This window comes from Saccostrea cucullata, unplaced genomic scaffold (assembly GCF_032062105.1).
Source record: "Saccostrea cucullata isolate Sc308-1 unplaced genomic scaffold, CSIRO_AGI_Scuc_v1 ctg6449, whole genome shotgun sequence".
Classification (NCBI taxonomy): Eukaryota; Metazoa; Mollusca; class Bivalvia; order Ostreida; family Ostreidae; genus Saccostrea; species Saccostrea cuccullata.
The window spans coordinates 1595-17891 of NW_026937461.1; the positions used below are offsets into that span (position 1 = coordinate 1595).

General features: G+C 36.7%; 2 long non-coding RNA genes across 5 annotated transcripts; both read right to left on the reverse strand.

The window, feature by feature from the left end:
• Nucleotides 1–2074: 2074 nt before the first annotated feature.
• Nucleotides 2075–2712, reverse strand: LOC134248241 (uncharacterized). Its single transcript, XR_009988008.1, has 3 exons — nucleotides 2608–2712; nucleotides 2411–2497; nucleotides 2075–2156 (listed from the first exon to the last, which is right to left on the reverse strand). It is a non-coding gene; the product is annotated as an uncharacterized LOC134248241 (long non-coding RNA).
• Nucleotides 2713–3044: 332 nt separating this feature from the next.
• On the reverse strand, nucleotides 3045–11930 carry LOC134248244 (uncharacterized). 4 transcript variants are annotated; one of them, XR_009988012.1, is made up of 10 exons: nucleotides 11401–11930; nucleotides 11221–11292; nucleotides 6438–6862; nucleotides 6212–6323; nucleotides 5649–6083; nucleotides 4131–4231; nucleotides 3726–4022; nucleotides 3522–3627; nucleotides 3249–3347; nucleotides 3045–3142 (listed from the first exon to the last, which is right to left on the reverse strand). It is a non-coding gene; the product is annotated as an uncharacterized LOC134248244 (long non-coding RNA). The 4 variants fall into 4 exon arrangements; XR_009988010.1 differs by having other exon boundaries at nucleotides 11221–11295; XR_009988011.1 differs by lacking the exons at nucleotides 11221–11292; nucleotides 11401–11930 and adding an exon at nucleotides 7253–7564.
• Nucleotides 11931–16297: the final 4367 nt, after the last annotated feature.

The following is a 16297-nucleotide window of genomic DNA, read 5'->3' on the forward strand; positions in this document are numbered from 1 at the left end:
ACTACAAGTCTCACAACCCCTCCCACTCTCAAAATCTCACAGCAATAAGCCATTTTTAGAAAGAAGTCATTGTGACCTACTTTAGGGGTATATTATAGCCTCCATTTTAATATGGTTTGAATGAGGAGCCTCAACCCATGTCAGAAAAGCAACATATTCATGTTAACTAAAAATTTTCAAGAACACATGAATCCCATAAAAAACAATAAGCATGCACACACCGATTTAGCATCCAAGAAAATTTCAGTACATAAACATGTCATCTCACTGACTCAGGCTTTAATCCTCAATAGTTAAGTGAATTGCACAATTTCCACAGTGAAAACTGGCAATTACAAAATATTTGGATACTTGAACCCTAGTTCATAGAGATACTGTAATGTAACCCTTAGCTTCCCAAATACTAGACCCCTACTCTTAAATGCAGTGCAACAAATGGACAAAACAAATGGTATGTACAGATGCCGATAAAGGTATAAAGAATTCCTTTGTGTAGGCAGGAAGCCTTAGCCCATGTACTGTCCAAAATAATGATTCTGTTATATTACACCCAACATCCTCTTACAACCCCTCCCTCTCTCTAAATCCCAATACTGGGTAGTACTGCAAGTCCTACAACCCCTCCTTCTCTCTAAATCCCAATACTGGGTAGCACTGTGAGTCTCACAACCCCTCCTTCTCTCTAAATCCCAATACTGGGTAGCATATAACGAGTCTCACAACCCCTCCTTCTCTCTAAATCCCAATAATGGGTAGTATGTAACGAGTCTCACAACCCCTCCCTCTCTAAATCCAATAATACACTAAATCCAATACACACAACAAGTCTCATAGACCCTCCCACTATCTAAATCTCAATACTGGGTAACACTAAATATTAAAGGGTGCATTTTCATAGACCCTTGTTAAACTCAGTATAAATGGGAACCTTTAGCCCTTATTCTTCTAAAGGCATAAACATTTGCAACAACTACCCCCTCCCCATACACATTGTAGATTCTGTCCTCTGACATGCCAGTACTTGGCCTTAGCGAGACCATTACATTTCTTATACCCATTTATATTTGTTCAACTTTAATGCCTTTAATTTATGTGATGTCATTACTACAAAATAATCAATATCTCTTCAAAATAAATCTCATAATGAGCTCAAACACAACTCCTTAAGTGTATGCACAAAGATTAAATAGACTGAAAATCCCAAACCTTACTAAAATATCCATATTGAAATTCCAATACAACACTCAAATATTGGACTGAAGGTCACAGTTACACAGACTTAACACATTAATTCTAAGTTGCATCAAATGAAAATATCTCAAATCTTAGGCCTGTAATTAAATTAGGTGATCTAGACAAAGATCAGTAGCCATTGTAGAGGGATCTCAAAAGCCGTTCATGGGACTGATTGGGATTAGGACTGACTTCTACCCCTCCCTCGTGTGATGGGATCCCAAAAATTTCCATTGGACTGAATTATAAAAAGGATTAGGACTGACTCCCACCCCCTCCCCACAGTGCCATATCATTTAACAAATAAATCAACAAAATATGAAACTGTAAGGGCTAGCACACCATTACAAGGGTTACCAAAAGAAAAATTTACAATAACCCTATAAATTCGTACACACTTAAACATAACACACACATACATATATATATGTAAGCTTGAGATCTGTAATGTCCAAATGTCAATTATTTTTCACCAAGTCCATATCCTTTAATCTGTTATTCTTTCTTCCAAGTCCTGATAGTCTGGTATTCCTCCCTTCCTCCTGTATAAAACAACCAATCATAATCACTAAGGGTTTTTATCCCTCCAATTAGGAATAGTACCAACAGTGATTTCATTGAGACAAATAGCAGAAAAATATGAATATTATGTAAGAATTTTCTATCAATTCACATCCTGAATTTATTATCATAATAATAAAATAGTCATGATCAATTAAATTTCATGCAATAAATAACAAAAAATTTTGTGTATCATATGGACTTAAGTGACCTACTAAGAAAGTTTGTGTATGGATGTAAGTAACCTATGAAGAAAGTTTGCCTTCTTCTGTTCTGGTCAAAGTCACGTCTGATCTGGAATCTTCTTCTCTGTCCTACAGGTTCTTCTAAGACTGGTGTAGAAGGTCTGTCCAACTCTCTGCCTGTTAACAAAGAACAAAGGAAGGTCAATAAAAGAAAGTTAACACATTATTTAATGACAAAGAAATATGATTTTTCAAACAGAAAAATATGTGTTATGTCTTATTTTTATGTTAGATAAAAGTTCCTCACTTTCCAATTGAAACATTAATGCTCTTGAATACTAGATTCAGACTAGCTAAAGTAACTCCCTACATCTAATGTTCTTAAAATTATCGTATCTCTTAGAGTGAATTCAGTAGAGCTTGTATCTTACCCTCACTTCTACAGTAGGCTGCAGGCAATGTGTCTTCAAACTTTTCCATCAACAGGAAGATTTGATCAAGACCAGCATCGTCCTTGTCTGTTAACACAGAATGTGTACAGATCAGTTAATGATAGTACAAAGAAATCTACAAGTGAGAAAAGGGGAAATAAATTTACATAACACAAGGAGTGGATCTTACTTCTTACCATTTCCTGCAGGCCAAAGTCAATGCCGGTTGGCAGTACTTCCTGTCGCTGGTTTTTAACTTTTCCTAACCCAGATAGTGGAAGACTGCTATTGATGCTTGCTAAACCATTGTTCTGTGAACATAGAAAGTTAAGAGTCAAATATGTGTTCTAATTAGACAGAAATTGTGATAGCACAGAAAATGCAGATCATTTCTTACCACTCAAACAACTGGCTGCTGGTAAAATAGACTCCCTATACTCTGGCAATGATCTCTACTGTGTGGCTATCTGGTGTCCAGCTCTTGGTGTTCTTGTTTGACAGGTGATGTAATCTTCCAGTATTTTGTATCTCGTTTCCTGAAGACAGAGAATTTACATTAAAAGATGCCCAAATCATGTGTGAAAGAGCAGAAACAACAGATTTAGTATATTTAATTTCTATCTTACTGTTTCTTCAATGGCTGACTGCAGTGGATCTTTCTTGGTTGCACTCCTCCTAAAGAGTGATAGATGTGTTCCCTGCCACAAAATCAAAGATTGCCTAACCATTATTCTGAAAATAAAGAGAGTCAAGAGGATGAAAAGTGTCTTAATTGGGTTGACTTAGAATAAAAGATATCAATCAATTTCAAAAGTATCATATGCAACTTGTTTCTTACCATGTTGGCCAATGTTAGCCTGTTGGTTTCTTCTTCTTTGATCCTAGTCTTTATTGAATGGTTGTCCTCAGTTTGGCATCTGTCCATTCCTGCTGTCATCTGAAATATTGTCAAGAAATCGATAGTTTATTTAAGCTCCAAGTAGCTTAATTATAGAATATTGAGATTTTAGATCAAAGATTCATTCTTCATCAGCTTAGATGAGCACATAGGTCACAGTCATGTATAAAGAAGCACAAGCCATGGATTCAGCCCATTTAATTTGTATCTTACCCTTTCTTCTATGGCTGTCTGCAGTGGATCTTGGTTTCGTGGACTCCTCCTTGCGAGTGATTGGAATGTTATCGATCATGAAATCAAAGCTTGTGTAACCATTATTCTGTTAATATACGAATCAAGAAGTCTAATAAATGTCCTTATTGGATTGACTAAGGATATTAGATAGCAATCAAAAAACAAATGCAGCTTGCCTCTTACCACTTTGGTCAGTGTTGATTAGGTGGATACCCTGTATCCTGGCAATGGTTCCTCTTCATGTGGTCCTCCTCTTCTTCACCACGTGGTCCTCCTCTTCACCATGTAGTCCTCTTCTTTGTGTGGTCCTCTTCTTTACCATATGGTCCTCTTCTTAAATATGTGGTCCTCCACATGCAGTGTGTGTTTTACCATTTTGGTCCATGTTGGATTGTCAACATAAGGGAAACCCAGCATCCTGATTATGAACAAATTGTCATTTGTTGTCGTCTGTAATTTTGCATCTATCTATACCTCCATCTAAAAGGTACTTTTGTTGATTAGATACTAAGATTCAAGATCAAAGCCAGCTTAGTTTACAAGAGTTGAGATTAGCAGAAGAAATGGAATCAGTAATTTGTACCTTACCCTCTATTCAGTGGTTGGCTTCAGGTGATCACAACTCCCTCCAGACTCTTCTCACAAGTAGTGTTGTCAGCTTGCATTCTTTGTATTGGGATTTGGGCTAACTAAAACTCCATTTAAAACAGAGTTAAAAGTCATTCAAGTAATAGTACCAGTCTTAAATAAAGTGAAAATAGAAAATCTTAATCTAAATTGTGAAAAAACTTCTGTCTATTTCTTACCACTTTGGCCAATGTTGGCCTGTTGGTTTTGTGGATACCCAGTAACCTGGCAATGGTTCCTCTTCCTTGTGTGATCTTCTTCTTTCTTGTGTGGTCCTCCTTTTCTTTCCCATGTGGTCCTTTGCTTCTTTGTGTGGTCCACCACATGCAGTGTGTGTCTTACCATTTTGGTCAATGTTGGCTTGTCCACATAGTAGAAACCCTGTCTCCTTGTCATTGTAATTTGGCATCTATACCTGCATTGAAAAGCTTCGACACAGTTTACCTAATATGTTCTTGGTACTTTTGTTGATTAGATAGATTTAAGATTTTAAGTTTACAAGAGTTGAGAATAAGCAGAAGCATTGGAATCAGTCATTTGTACCTTACCCTTAATTCAGTGCTTGGCTTCAGTTGATCCAAACTCCCTGGATTCTTCTTTAGAAGTAGTGTTGATGGAGCACATTCTTTGCATTGGGATTGGGGCTATTTAACATACAGATCAAGAGTCAAATAAGTACTAGGACCAGTTTTAAATAAAGTGAAAACAGAAAATAAAAATCTAAATTGGAAAACACCAACTGCTTGTTTCTTACCACTTTGGCCAATACCCAGTTCCTTTCAATGGATATCCTCTTCTTTGTGTGGTCCTCTTCTTCAACATTGTGTAGTCCTTATCTTTCAACATGTGTAGTCCTTTTCATTGTGTGGTATCTTTTTACCTGCATTGAAAAGTTTAGACACAGTTTACTTGTGATTAGATCTTTTACTTTGTGTGGTCCTACTCCTTTATTACAGTCCTCCATATTCTTTGAGCTTCTAGTTTTCTTAACCACTTTAAGTTAGTAGAAGCTTATCAAAAAGTGAAAACCCAGTGTCCTTGTTATGACCTTTGTTTATTTCTTAACACTTTGTGTTAAAGCCTTATTCAGTTTGGCTTGTGTGATCCTGCATTGTAAAGTTTGACACAGTTTCTTTTCATTGTGTATTTTAAAACCTCTTGATTCTTTTGTGCTGGATTAGATACCTTCCTAAGTGTTTCAGATTTGCTTAGTTTACACAGTTTAAATTGAAAACAGAAAATTAAATCTAAGTTATTGATTTCTTTGTGTGGTTTGCTCTTATTAGCAGAAGAAATGTAATTAGTAATTTATATCTTACCCTTTTTTCAGTGGTTGGCTTAAGTTGATCCCCTTCTTTGTATTGGGATTGACTACAATTCTGTAAACAACGTCAAAAGTCACTAGTATTAGTCTTTAATAAAGTGAAAACAGAAAACAAAATCTAAATTGCAAAATCAAAAACACTGTCTATTTCTTACCACTTTGGCCAATGTTGGCCTGTTTTTCTAGTGGATACCCAGTATCTTGGCAATGGTCCTCTCTTCCTTGTGTGGTCCTCTTCTTCCTTGTTTGGTCCTCCTCTTCTTCCTTGTGTGGTCCTCTTCTCTTCAACTGTGTGGTCCTCTTCCTTGTGTGTTCCTCTTCTCTTCAATTGTGTGTTCCTCTTCCTTGTGTGGTCCTCTTTTCTTCAATTGTGTGGTCCTCTTCCTTGTGTGGTCCTCTTTTCTTCAATTGTATGGTTTTCTTCTTCACCAAGTGTTTTTTTTTCCTTTGTGTGGTCCTCCATGTGAAGCTTGTTTCCTACCATTTTGGTAAATGTTGGCTGGTTGACATAGTGGAAACCCCACCTCCTGGTTATGGTCTCAATGACATTGTATTGTCATCTGTAATTTGACATCTATCTATACCTGCATCTAAAAGTTTAGACACAGTTTACTTTAGCTCTTGGTACTTTTGTTGATCCTATACAAAGATTTCAGATTTCTTAGATTACAAGAGTTGAGATTAGCAGAAGAAATGGAATCAATAATTTGTATCTTACCCTCTATTCAGTCATTAGCTTAATTCAGTCAATCTCAACTTCCTGGACCCTTCTTTTCAAACAGTGTTGTCAGAGTGCATTCTTTGTATTGGGATTTGGACAAACTGTAATTCTGTTTACATAAAGAGTCAAATAAGTTCTAATACCAGTGTTTAATAAAGTTACAACAGAAAATCAGAATCTAAATTGCAAAAAAAAAAAAAAAAAACTGCTGTCTATTTCTTACCACTTTGGCCAAATTAAGTTGGCCCATTGTTATAGTGGATACCCTGTATCCTGGCAATGGTTCCCTCAATGTGGTATCTGCTGCCTTCTGTCTATCCCTAGTGCCCTTGAGAATGGTAGAAACTGACACAAGATTACTTTAGTTCCAATATATTGAAAGGGATCCTTTTGATACATCATTCTCACACAAAGACATGTAACAATAACACATTTGGAAAAGGTACAAACAATCATAAATGAAAAGGGCAAAAAGGTGAGTTCTGTTAGTAATGTAAGTATGAAAGGGAAGGGGAGAGAACAGCAAACAAAAATATGTGCAAAAGAACCAATACATCTCACCTTATGTCTGGCTTAATTAGAAGATCAAATAACAACCTTATCTTGGGCTCCCTGAGTACCATTGGCTCCATTCTGTTTAAATTACATCTGCAAAATGTTTAATTTACCAATTAAATTAAAATTTAAAATAAAATGATTCATTGTGCTAATATATGTAAAACCCACAGCAAATGAAATTTATTACACATACATCATCTTAAGTGGAGAGGGCTTATATAGGCTATGTCTGCTGCCTAATCCATTTATGTAATTATTTAAGGAATAACTGTCTAATTTTTTGGTTTCATGATGTGACCAATTGAGTTACTCGCATGACAGTTTGCATGAACGCCGAGCAACTTTGATTTTATATTGAGAGTACCTTTGAAAAGTATCAGTGGGAAAGGTATTGGATTACTTCACACATGATATTAAAAAAAAAAGGTATACAGTATATATATTTATTACTAAAGATTGCAGCTTTTACATCACAGTTACCTGTAGGATTAGCTTCAGTCAATATCAGCTCTGTATACTCTTGCTGGCTGGTGATATGCCCTGCTTAATCTCTGTCTATATTGTCTCTGCTTTATCTTAAGGTGGTACTGTCTTTGTTTAAACTTAGAATGGATACTGTCTCTGCTTTATCTTAAGGTGGTGCTGCCTTTGCTTCATCTTAGGATGGATACTGTCTCTGCTTTATCTTAAGGTGGTGCTGCCTTTGCTTAATCTTAGGATGGATACTGACTCTGCTTTATCTTAAGGTGGTACCATCTCTGCTAAATCTTAGGTCTCTGCTTAATCTTAGGATGGATATTGTCTCTGCTTTAAACAAAAAAGGTGATGCTGCATCTTCTTTGCTTAATCTTAGGATGGATACTGTCTCTGCTTTATCTTAAGTTGGTATTGTCTTTGCTTAATCTTAGGATGGATACTGTCTCTGCTTTATCTTAAGGTGGTGCTGCCTTTGCTTAATCTTAGGATGGATACTGACTCTGCTTTATCTTAGGTGGCACTGCCTTTGCTTAATCTTAGGATGGATACTGTCTCTGCTTTATCTTAGGGTGTACTGCCTTTGCTTAATCTTAGGATGAATACTGACTCTGCTTTATCTTAGGTGGTGCTGCCTTTGCTAACACCTGAACCCCTGATTCAGATAATCTTAGGATGGATACTGACTCTGCTTTATCTTAGGTGGTGCTGCCTTTGCTTAATCTTAGGATGGATACTGACTCTGCTTTATCTTAAGGTGGTACTGCTTTTGCTTAATCTTAGGATGGATACTGTCTCTGCTTTATCTTAGGTGGTGCTGCCTTTGCTTAATCTTAGGATGGATACTGACTCTGCTTTATCTTAGGTGGTGCTGCCTTTGCTTAATCTTAGAATGGATACTGACTCTGCTTTATCTTAGGTGGTGCTGCCTTTGCTTAATCTTAGGATGGATACTGACTCTGCTTTATCTTAAGGTGGTGCTGCCTTTGCTTAATCTTAGGATGGATACTGACTCTGCTTTATCTTAGGTGGTGCTGCCTTTGCTTAATCTTAGGATGGATACTGACTCTGCTTTATCTTAAGGTGGTGCTGCCTTTGCTTCATCTTAGAATGGATACTGACTCTGCTTTATCTTAGGTGGTACTGCCTTTGCTTAATCTTAGGATGGAAACTGACTCTGCTTTTCCTTAGGTGGTGCTGCCTTTGCTTAATCTTAGGATGGATACTGTCTCTGCTTTATCTTAAGGTGGTGCTGCCTTTGCTTAATCTTAGGATGGATACTGACTCTGCTTTATCTTAGGTGGTGCTGCCTTTGCTTAATCTTAGGATGGATACTGTCTGTGCTTTATCTTAGGTGGTGCTGCCTTTGCTTAATCTTAGGATGGATACTGACTCTGCTTTATCTTAGGTGGTGCTGTCTTTGCTTCATCTTAGGATGGATACTGACTCTGCTTTATCTTAGGTGGTGCTGCCTTTGCTTAATCTTAGGATGGATACTGACTCTGCTTTATCTTAGGTGGTGCTGTCTTTGCTTCATCTTAGGATGGATACTGACTCTGCTTTATCTTAGGTGGTACTGCCTTTGCTTAATCTTAGGATGGATACTGACTCTGCTCTTAGGTGGTGCTGCTTTGCTTAATCTTAGGTGGATACTGTCTCTGCTTTATCTTAGGTGGTGCTGCCTTTGCTTAATCTTAGGATGGATACTGACTCTGCTTTATCTTAGGTGGTGCTGCCTTTGCTTAATCTTAGGATGGATACTGACTCTGCTTTATCTTAGGTGGTACTGCCTTTGCTTAATCTTAGGATGGAAACTGACTCTGCTTTTCCTTAGGTGGTGCTGCCTTTGCTTAATCTTAGGATGGATACTGACTCTGCTTTATCTTAGGTGGTGCTGCCTTTGCTTAATCTTAGGATGGATACTGACTCTGCTTTATCTTAAGGTGGTGCTGCCTTTGCTTAATCTTAGAATGGATTCTGACTCTGCCTTATCTTTGGTAGTGCTGCCTTTGCTTAATCTTAGGATGGATACTGACTCTGCTTTATCTTAGGTGGTGCTGCCTTTGCTTAATCTTAGGATGGATACTGACTCTGCTTTATCTTAGGTGGTGCTGCCTTTGCTTAATCTTAGGATGGATACTGACTCTGCTTTATCTTAGGTGGTGCTGCCTTTGCTTAATCTTAGGATGGATACTGACTCTGCTTTATCTTAGGTGGTGCTGTCTTTGCTTCATCTTAGGATGGATACTGACTCTGCTTTATCTTAGGTGGTGCTGCCTTTGCTTAATCTTAGGATGGATACTGACTCTGCTTTATCTTAGGTGGTACTGCCTTTGCTTAATCTTAGGATGGATACTGACTCTGCTTTATCTTAGGTGGTGCTGCCTTTGCTTAATCTTAGGATGGATACTGACTCTGCTTTATCTTAGGTGGTGCTGCCTTTGCTTCATCTTAGGATGGATACTGACTCTTCTTTATCTTAAGGTGGTGCTGCCTTTGCTTAATCTTAGGATGGATACTGACTCTGCTTTATCTTAGGTGGTGCTGTCTTTGCTTAATCTTAGGATGGATACTGACTCTGCTTTATCTTAGGTGGTGCTGCCTTTGCTTAATCTTAGGATGGATACTGACTCTGCTTTATCTTAGGTGGTGCTGCCTTTGCTTCATCTTAGGATGGATACTGACTCTGCTTTATCTTAAGGTGGTACTGCTTTTGCTTAATCTTAGGATGGATACTGTCTCTGCCTTATCTTAAGGTGGTGCTGCCTTTGCTTAATCTTAGGATGGATACTGTCACTGCCTTATCTTAAGGTGGTGCTGCCTTTGCTTAATCTTAGGATGAATACTGTCTCTGCTTTATCTTAAGGTGGTGCTGCCTTTGCTTAATATTAGGATGGTACTGTCTCTACTTTATCTTTGCATGGGTACTGTTTCTGCTTGCTTCTGCAAAATACAAAGTCAAGATTAAAAGAGGGTCATATCTGCATCAAGTAATGTTATGAAAGTATATATTTGGTGCTTGTATGATGTTCCAATGCTTCCTTGACTCAGTGACAAGTAATTGAGTCTTTTTGGTAGGATCAAATCTTGGCAAATCATTAATCTGTTTATGAAAAAAATTCCAGGGGTCAAAAAAAGTTACTTATTTGTGTCAACAGAGAAATCCAAAATGCAGCAATTGGAGCCTGTTTCTTACCACTTTGGCCACTGTTGGCCTGTTGTTATGGTGGTTACCCTGTATACTGACAATGGTCTCCTCCTGGATGTGTTGCTGGCTGCCACCTGTCCATCCCTTCTCTGTGAGCTTGACAATGAAAGAAACTGACAAATGATTTGTACAGTTCTAAAGCATTGTAAGAGAAAGGACAAAAGTTCTGCTGCTTCAGATGGGTATTCTGTTAAAGGAAAATCAAGAAGTTAAAGTGGGACTCATTCTAAATCATTTTAAAAATGACGTTAAAAAAATAGAAGTTGTGTGAACACAGGGCTAATAAAATGATACAAACCCTCTTTAATGTGTACAATGACAAATTACACATTTTTTCCTTGGAAATCCCAAAATTTTTGAACAACAAAAACATATAAAAAGACCTCCATTTAATCTTTAAAATAAAGATTCTGTTTAAGTCTCAAATTTTATTCAATGGTTGAAGGTAAAGTTGTAAATAAGATTTGGGTACTCCCAATATTATAAAGAAAGAAAGGCAGTTACCACAATTACATATGGTAAACTCAGATATATCTTCAACCAAACTGAAGAATAGACGAGTTCATAATTGCACTTTGTTATAAAAAGTTCTCTGAAAGTCTCACTGAATCTCAGTGGTTATTAGACGAGTTGCAAATAAGACATAGCTTCCTCACAATATAATGGGTGGACAAAATGAAGGAAAGACAGACAACCCTGTAATTGATAACTCACTTTTCAAACAGTGGGTATAATAAAGAGTTTGTGTTAGAAGGAAGAATCTTACCACATCTTTCAAGGTAGAACTCAGTTTTGTGGTCTCTTCTTTGCTGCAGGTCTAGGAATCCATCTTTTCCCCCTACTAAGACAGAACAGTAAATGTGTATATTACTGCAATTTTGTCATATAAACACAATGTGCAAGAAATTGAGGGGGAGATAAACAAGAGGTAAACAATGTATATTACCCCAACATATGATTAGTTGTCATGGTGGATCCTTCTGGTCTGGACTCTTTGACTAATCAGTCAGTGTTAAACTGGTGATGGTGGCCACTCTAATGCTCTGCTTAATTAGTATTGGTTGCTGCTTCTGTAAGGTTGGCTACTGCTTGTCCCTGCTTCTGTTTGATTGGCTTCTGCTTCTGTTAGGTAAATACTGCTTGTCCCTGCTTCTATAAGATTGGCTACTGCTTGTCCTTGCCACTGTAAAATTAAAAACTGCTTGTCCCTGCAACAGTAAAAATGGGTGCTGCTTGTCCTTGCTTCTGTAAGATTGGCTACTGCTTCTGAAAAAGTAAATACTGCTTGTCCCTGCATCTGTAGAGTTGGCTACAGCTTGTCCATACTTCTATAAGATTGGTCTCTGCTTCTGTAAGATTGATTACTACTTGTCCCTGCAACTGTAAAACTAATTACTGCTTCACGTCCCTGCATCTTCAAGATTAATTATACTGCTTGTCCCTACATCTGTAAGATTAATTATACTGCTTGTCCCTGCAACTATCTTCAAGATTAATTATACTGCTTGTCCCTACATCTGTAAGATTAATTATACTGCTTGTCCCTGCAACTGTAAGATTAAATACTGCTTGTTCCTGCAACTGTAAGGTTAATTACTGCTTCATGTCCCTGCATCTGTAAGATAAATTATACTGCTTGTCCCTGAAATGGCAAGATTAATTAATGCTTGTCACTGCAAATGCAAGATTAAATACTGTTTGTCCCTGCTTCTATAAGATTAATTACTGCTTGTCCCTTTATCTGAAAGATTAGTATCTGCTTGTCCCTGCAACTGTAAGATTAATTACTGCTTCACGTCCCTGCAACTGTAAGATTAATTACTGCTTGTCCCTGCATCTGAAAGATTAGTATCTGCTTGTCCCTGCAACTGTAAGATTAATTACTGCTTGTCCCTGCAACTGTAAGATTAATTACTGCTTCACATCCCTGCAACTGTAAGATTAATTACTGCTTCACGTCCCTGCAACTGTAAGATTAAATACTGCATGTCCCTGCAAATGCAAGATTAAAAACTGTTTGTCCCTGCTTCTATAAGATTAATTACTGCTTCACGTCCCTGCAACTGTAAGATTAATTACTGCTCCATGTCCCTGCAACTGTAAGATTAATTACTGCTTCATGTCCCTGCAACTGTAAGATTAATTACTGCTTCACGTCCCTGCAACTGTAAGATTAATTACTGCTTCACGTCACTGCAACTGTAAGATTAATTACTGCTTCACGTCCCTGCAACTGTAAGATTAATTACTGCTTCACGTCACTGCAACTGCAAGATTAATTACTGCTTCACATCACTGCAACTGTAAGACTTATTGCTGCACATCCCTGCATCTGTAAGATTAAAAAAAATTGTCTCTGCCTCTCTGAAGTAAATGAGTGTCTACAGCTTATCCCTGCATCTGCGAGATTGGTAACTGCATGCTTGTCCCTGCATCTGAAAAAAATAAAAACTGCTTGTCCCTCTATCTGTAAGATTAAATAAATATACATATATAAATACAATATATACAATCAAACCTCTTTATCTCGAACTTAAAGGGACCTTAAAAAAAATACTTAAATGATAGGGGATTCAATAGGACAAATCACTGAAAAGTATCAAAGATCTTTTTGAGACATCAATGTTCGAGATATCGAAGTTCAACTGTTTATTCATAACTTTTTTTTGTTTTTTTTTGTTTTTTTGTAGTTTTTTTTTTTCCATGCATGTATGAGATAAACCCAACACCATGATGTTGTATATACAACTAAACATCAATGAGTTGTTGTCCATCTCAAAGGGCCTCGCTCTACCTAAGGGACATCAGGATGAGAGGGCTTTGTAAAGGACCTTGACATATGACCTTCAATCCACTGGTACTCTGGAGGACATATGAGATGAAGCTCAAGGGAACACAAAATAATGATCTTGACAATGAATTCACATAGATGTCGTCTGTGACCTTGAAATCTTACCAAAACCTTGGTTTAAAGCTAAACTACACCATTGAATGAAGTGGAATTCTATAGGTTACTGAGTAAATATATGCTGAATAGAGCTAAGAGTTGGTATAATAAAAAACCCAAACCTCCTGTCATTGTATAAAAATTATATCCGACTATAAACCCTGGAAGATTTTACTATGTAAACAGAAATGTTCTTCACCACTGACCTTTGGTTCAAGGACTCTACAAAGGGGAGATAAATATGCTAACTATGATAAAGATGACAAGACCTTGACTTCTGACCTAGAAGCTGTATAAAGACACTATATATGGGTGAAGTATAAGCCAGAAAGGGCTAAAATGAGAGAAAACATGTACCTTTAGTTCAAAAACTCTGCAAAGGGGAAAAAATATGTTCACTATGATAAAGATGACAAGACCTTGACCTCTGACCAAGAAACTGTTCATTACTGGACATCCTAAAGGGCTAAAATGAGAGAAAATATGCTCCAAATAATAATATAACATGCAGATGTGGTTTCTACATTGACCTTTTGAAAACTGGTTCAAGGTTACTGCAGTTTAAACCAGTTTGGGATATGAGAAGAGAATACATTCTGGGTAAACAGTCTCAGACAGACGGACAAACTGATCATAATCAAAGCGGGCCCTAAATATTGAAAACAAAACCACTCACTTTTCATCTACGTCTGGACAGAGCAGCTGAGGCGAGGCGAGGGTGGTGGACGGAAAAAACATGTGTGTGCAGATGGGACATTCAAAAATTAATTTAACAATATTGAAAACAATAAACATTGAAATTCAGACACTTGACAATATACAAATACATGCAAAAAAATGCATTTGTCAGAAAGGACATCAACCAAAAATTGTAGAACACAGCTACATATATGCTATACCCAGAAATTCAAATACTGTATAAAGAAAGCACCTACATGTAAATCATATCTTTCTCCTGATCACACCTAAATAGTAGACCGTATGGTTTCCAGGAGACTGTGCCAGAAATAGGCAATAGAAGCTAGTGTAAAATGTAGGTCGGTAGAGCATCAGAGTCAGCATCCTAAGATACACGCTAAAGAACAAGATCAGTTTGGAACTGATCAAAATAATGAAAATAATCTGAGCTCTGAGCCAGTTAAGAAACAAATGTAGGTCAAATGCAGCATCCAAAATAAGCATCAGAGTCAGCATGTCCAATGACGCATGATAAAGAACAAGATCAGTTTGGAACTAATCTAAATGAAAATACTCCTGGCTAATAAATCAAGACATGCAAGTGAGATGCGGCATCAGAGGAAGCATCAAGTACAAATTTGGTTTGATTTCTGCTTGTGAGAAGCAGAGGATATATACATTTAAATGTTCAGTTCATTAACCATTATGTCACTAAAGCATGAAATTACAATACATATGCATCAGCAAAGGGATGCATCAAATGAACGATTTATGTGCATGTTTTCAGACCAAGACAGACAAACAGACAGACATAGTGATAATAATGTTACACATCAATACACAAGTGTTGAACAATATGGAAACTTTTTATATGAGAAAATTGATCATCGCTCATAATCAGTAGCTTTAAATTGATGAAGGATGACAGCCAGCAGAATGCCATGAGGAAATTGAAGGTACGGTTTGCGTCCATTTTAGTTTGGGAAAACGGAGAAAAAAAACGTGTCCAGAAATTATCATAATACGCAAAGCACACTTAATTTCATTTTTCTCAGCGATGGATTCATAAAACTCCTAATCAAAGATTCATCGGTAACGGTAACTATATCAACCACGGTTAACCAATTATCAGTGACAATCTTTACATAAATAATCATAATGTGATACATTGAATATACCAACAAAAAAGTAACAAATAGTGAAATCTCAGAAAAGGAACCTATAATTACAGATCATTGAATAAATTAAGGGTCGGTGAAAACAAATGGAATCCCCCCCCCCCCCTACCATTTAATCTTTCTCGTGAAATTAATATAATGCTGTATTAGACTTGATTTACAGAAAGAATTAAGCCTTTTTATTTTTACAAAAATTAACCTCGGAATCTGAGCTTACTCAAATTATAAATAACAGAAACTGGATGGAAAACCGAAACCCACGTGATTACGATTATCCATGTAACTGATGATTAATAAAGACTAAAGATTACTTAAATTTTGAAAAATAAATAAAGTGAAATAATCTCAGTTAACCATTAATTAAGCTCCAAATTTTAAGAGAACTCGAGCATCCTTGGGGATGAGAAAGGGATAAGTATAAGTTTACAAGCGATAAATTATATATAGGGTATACAAAAACATAGAATTCCTGAGATTTACAAATTCATATAATGTATACAAATAAAAAAAAAATCACTTTAACATTGCATGATTACAGACATAGAAACAGAGACATCTCAAGGTCATAACCCCAGGTCACAGGTTAATGAATTAAAGGGAAATTAATGGAAATTACATTCACAATAATAAGTTTAAATTAACAGTTAAATGTCTAACTCACCCCAACCACTCCCCATTTGTTATACTGTAAATTCCTAACTTTAAGCAAGTACAAAATACTGTGAAATGGCATTTTAGATGGCAAATCGCCAGATCAATAATTCACGAGTGGGCGTTTTTTCAGGAAAATATACATATAATTTACCACCATAAAAATGAAAACGGTAATTTTATTTTACAAGTGGCACTTCTCGCAAAATTACGCAATAATTAATTCCTCACGTTTATTTAGGAAACTACAGTAATGAATATATTGAGAAAACAATTAGTCTAGAAATGATATTTAAATAATTAATTATAACAAATTAAAATAATCTCATGAATGCAGTGGCTAAATAACGGTGTGTGCATGAGTTGAGATATTTAGCCACCAGCCTTCA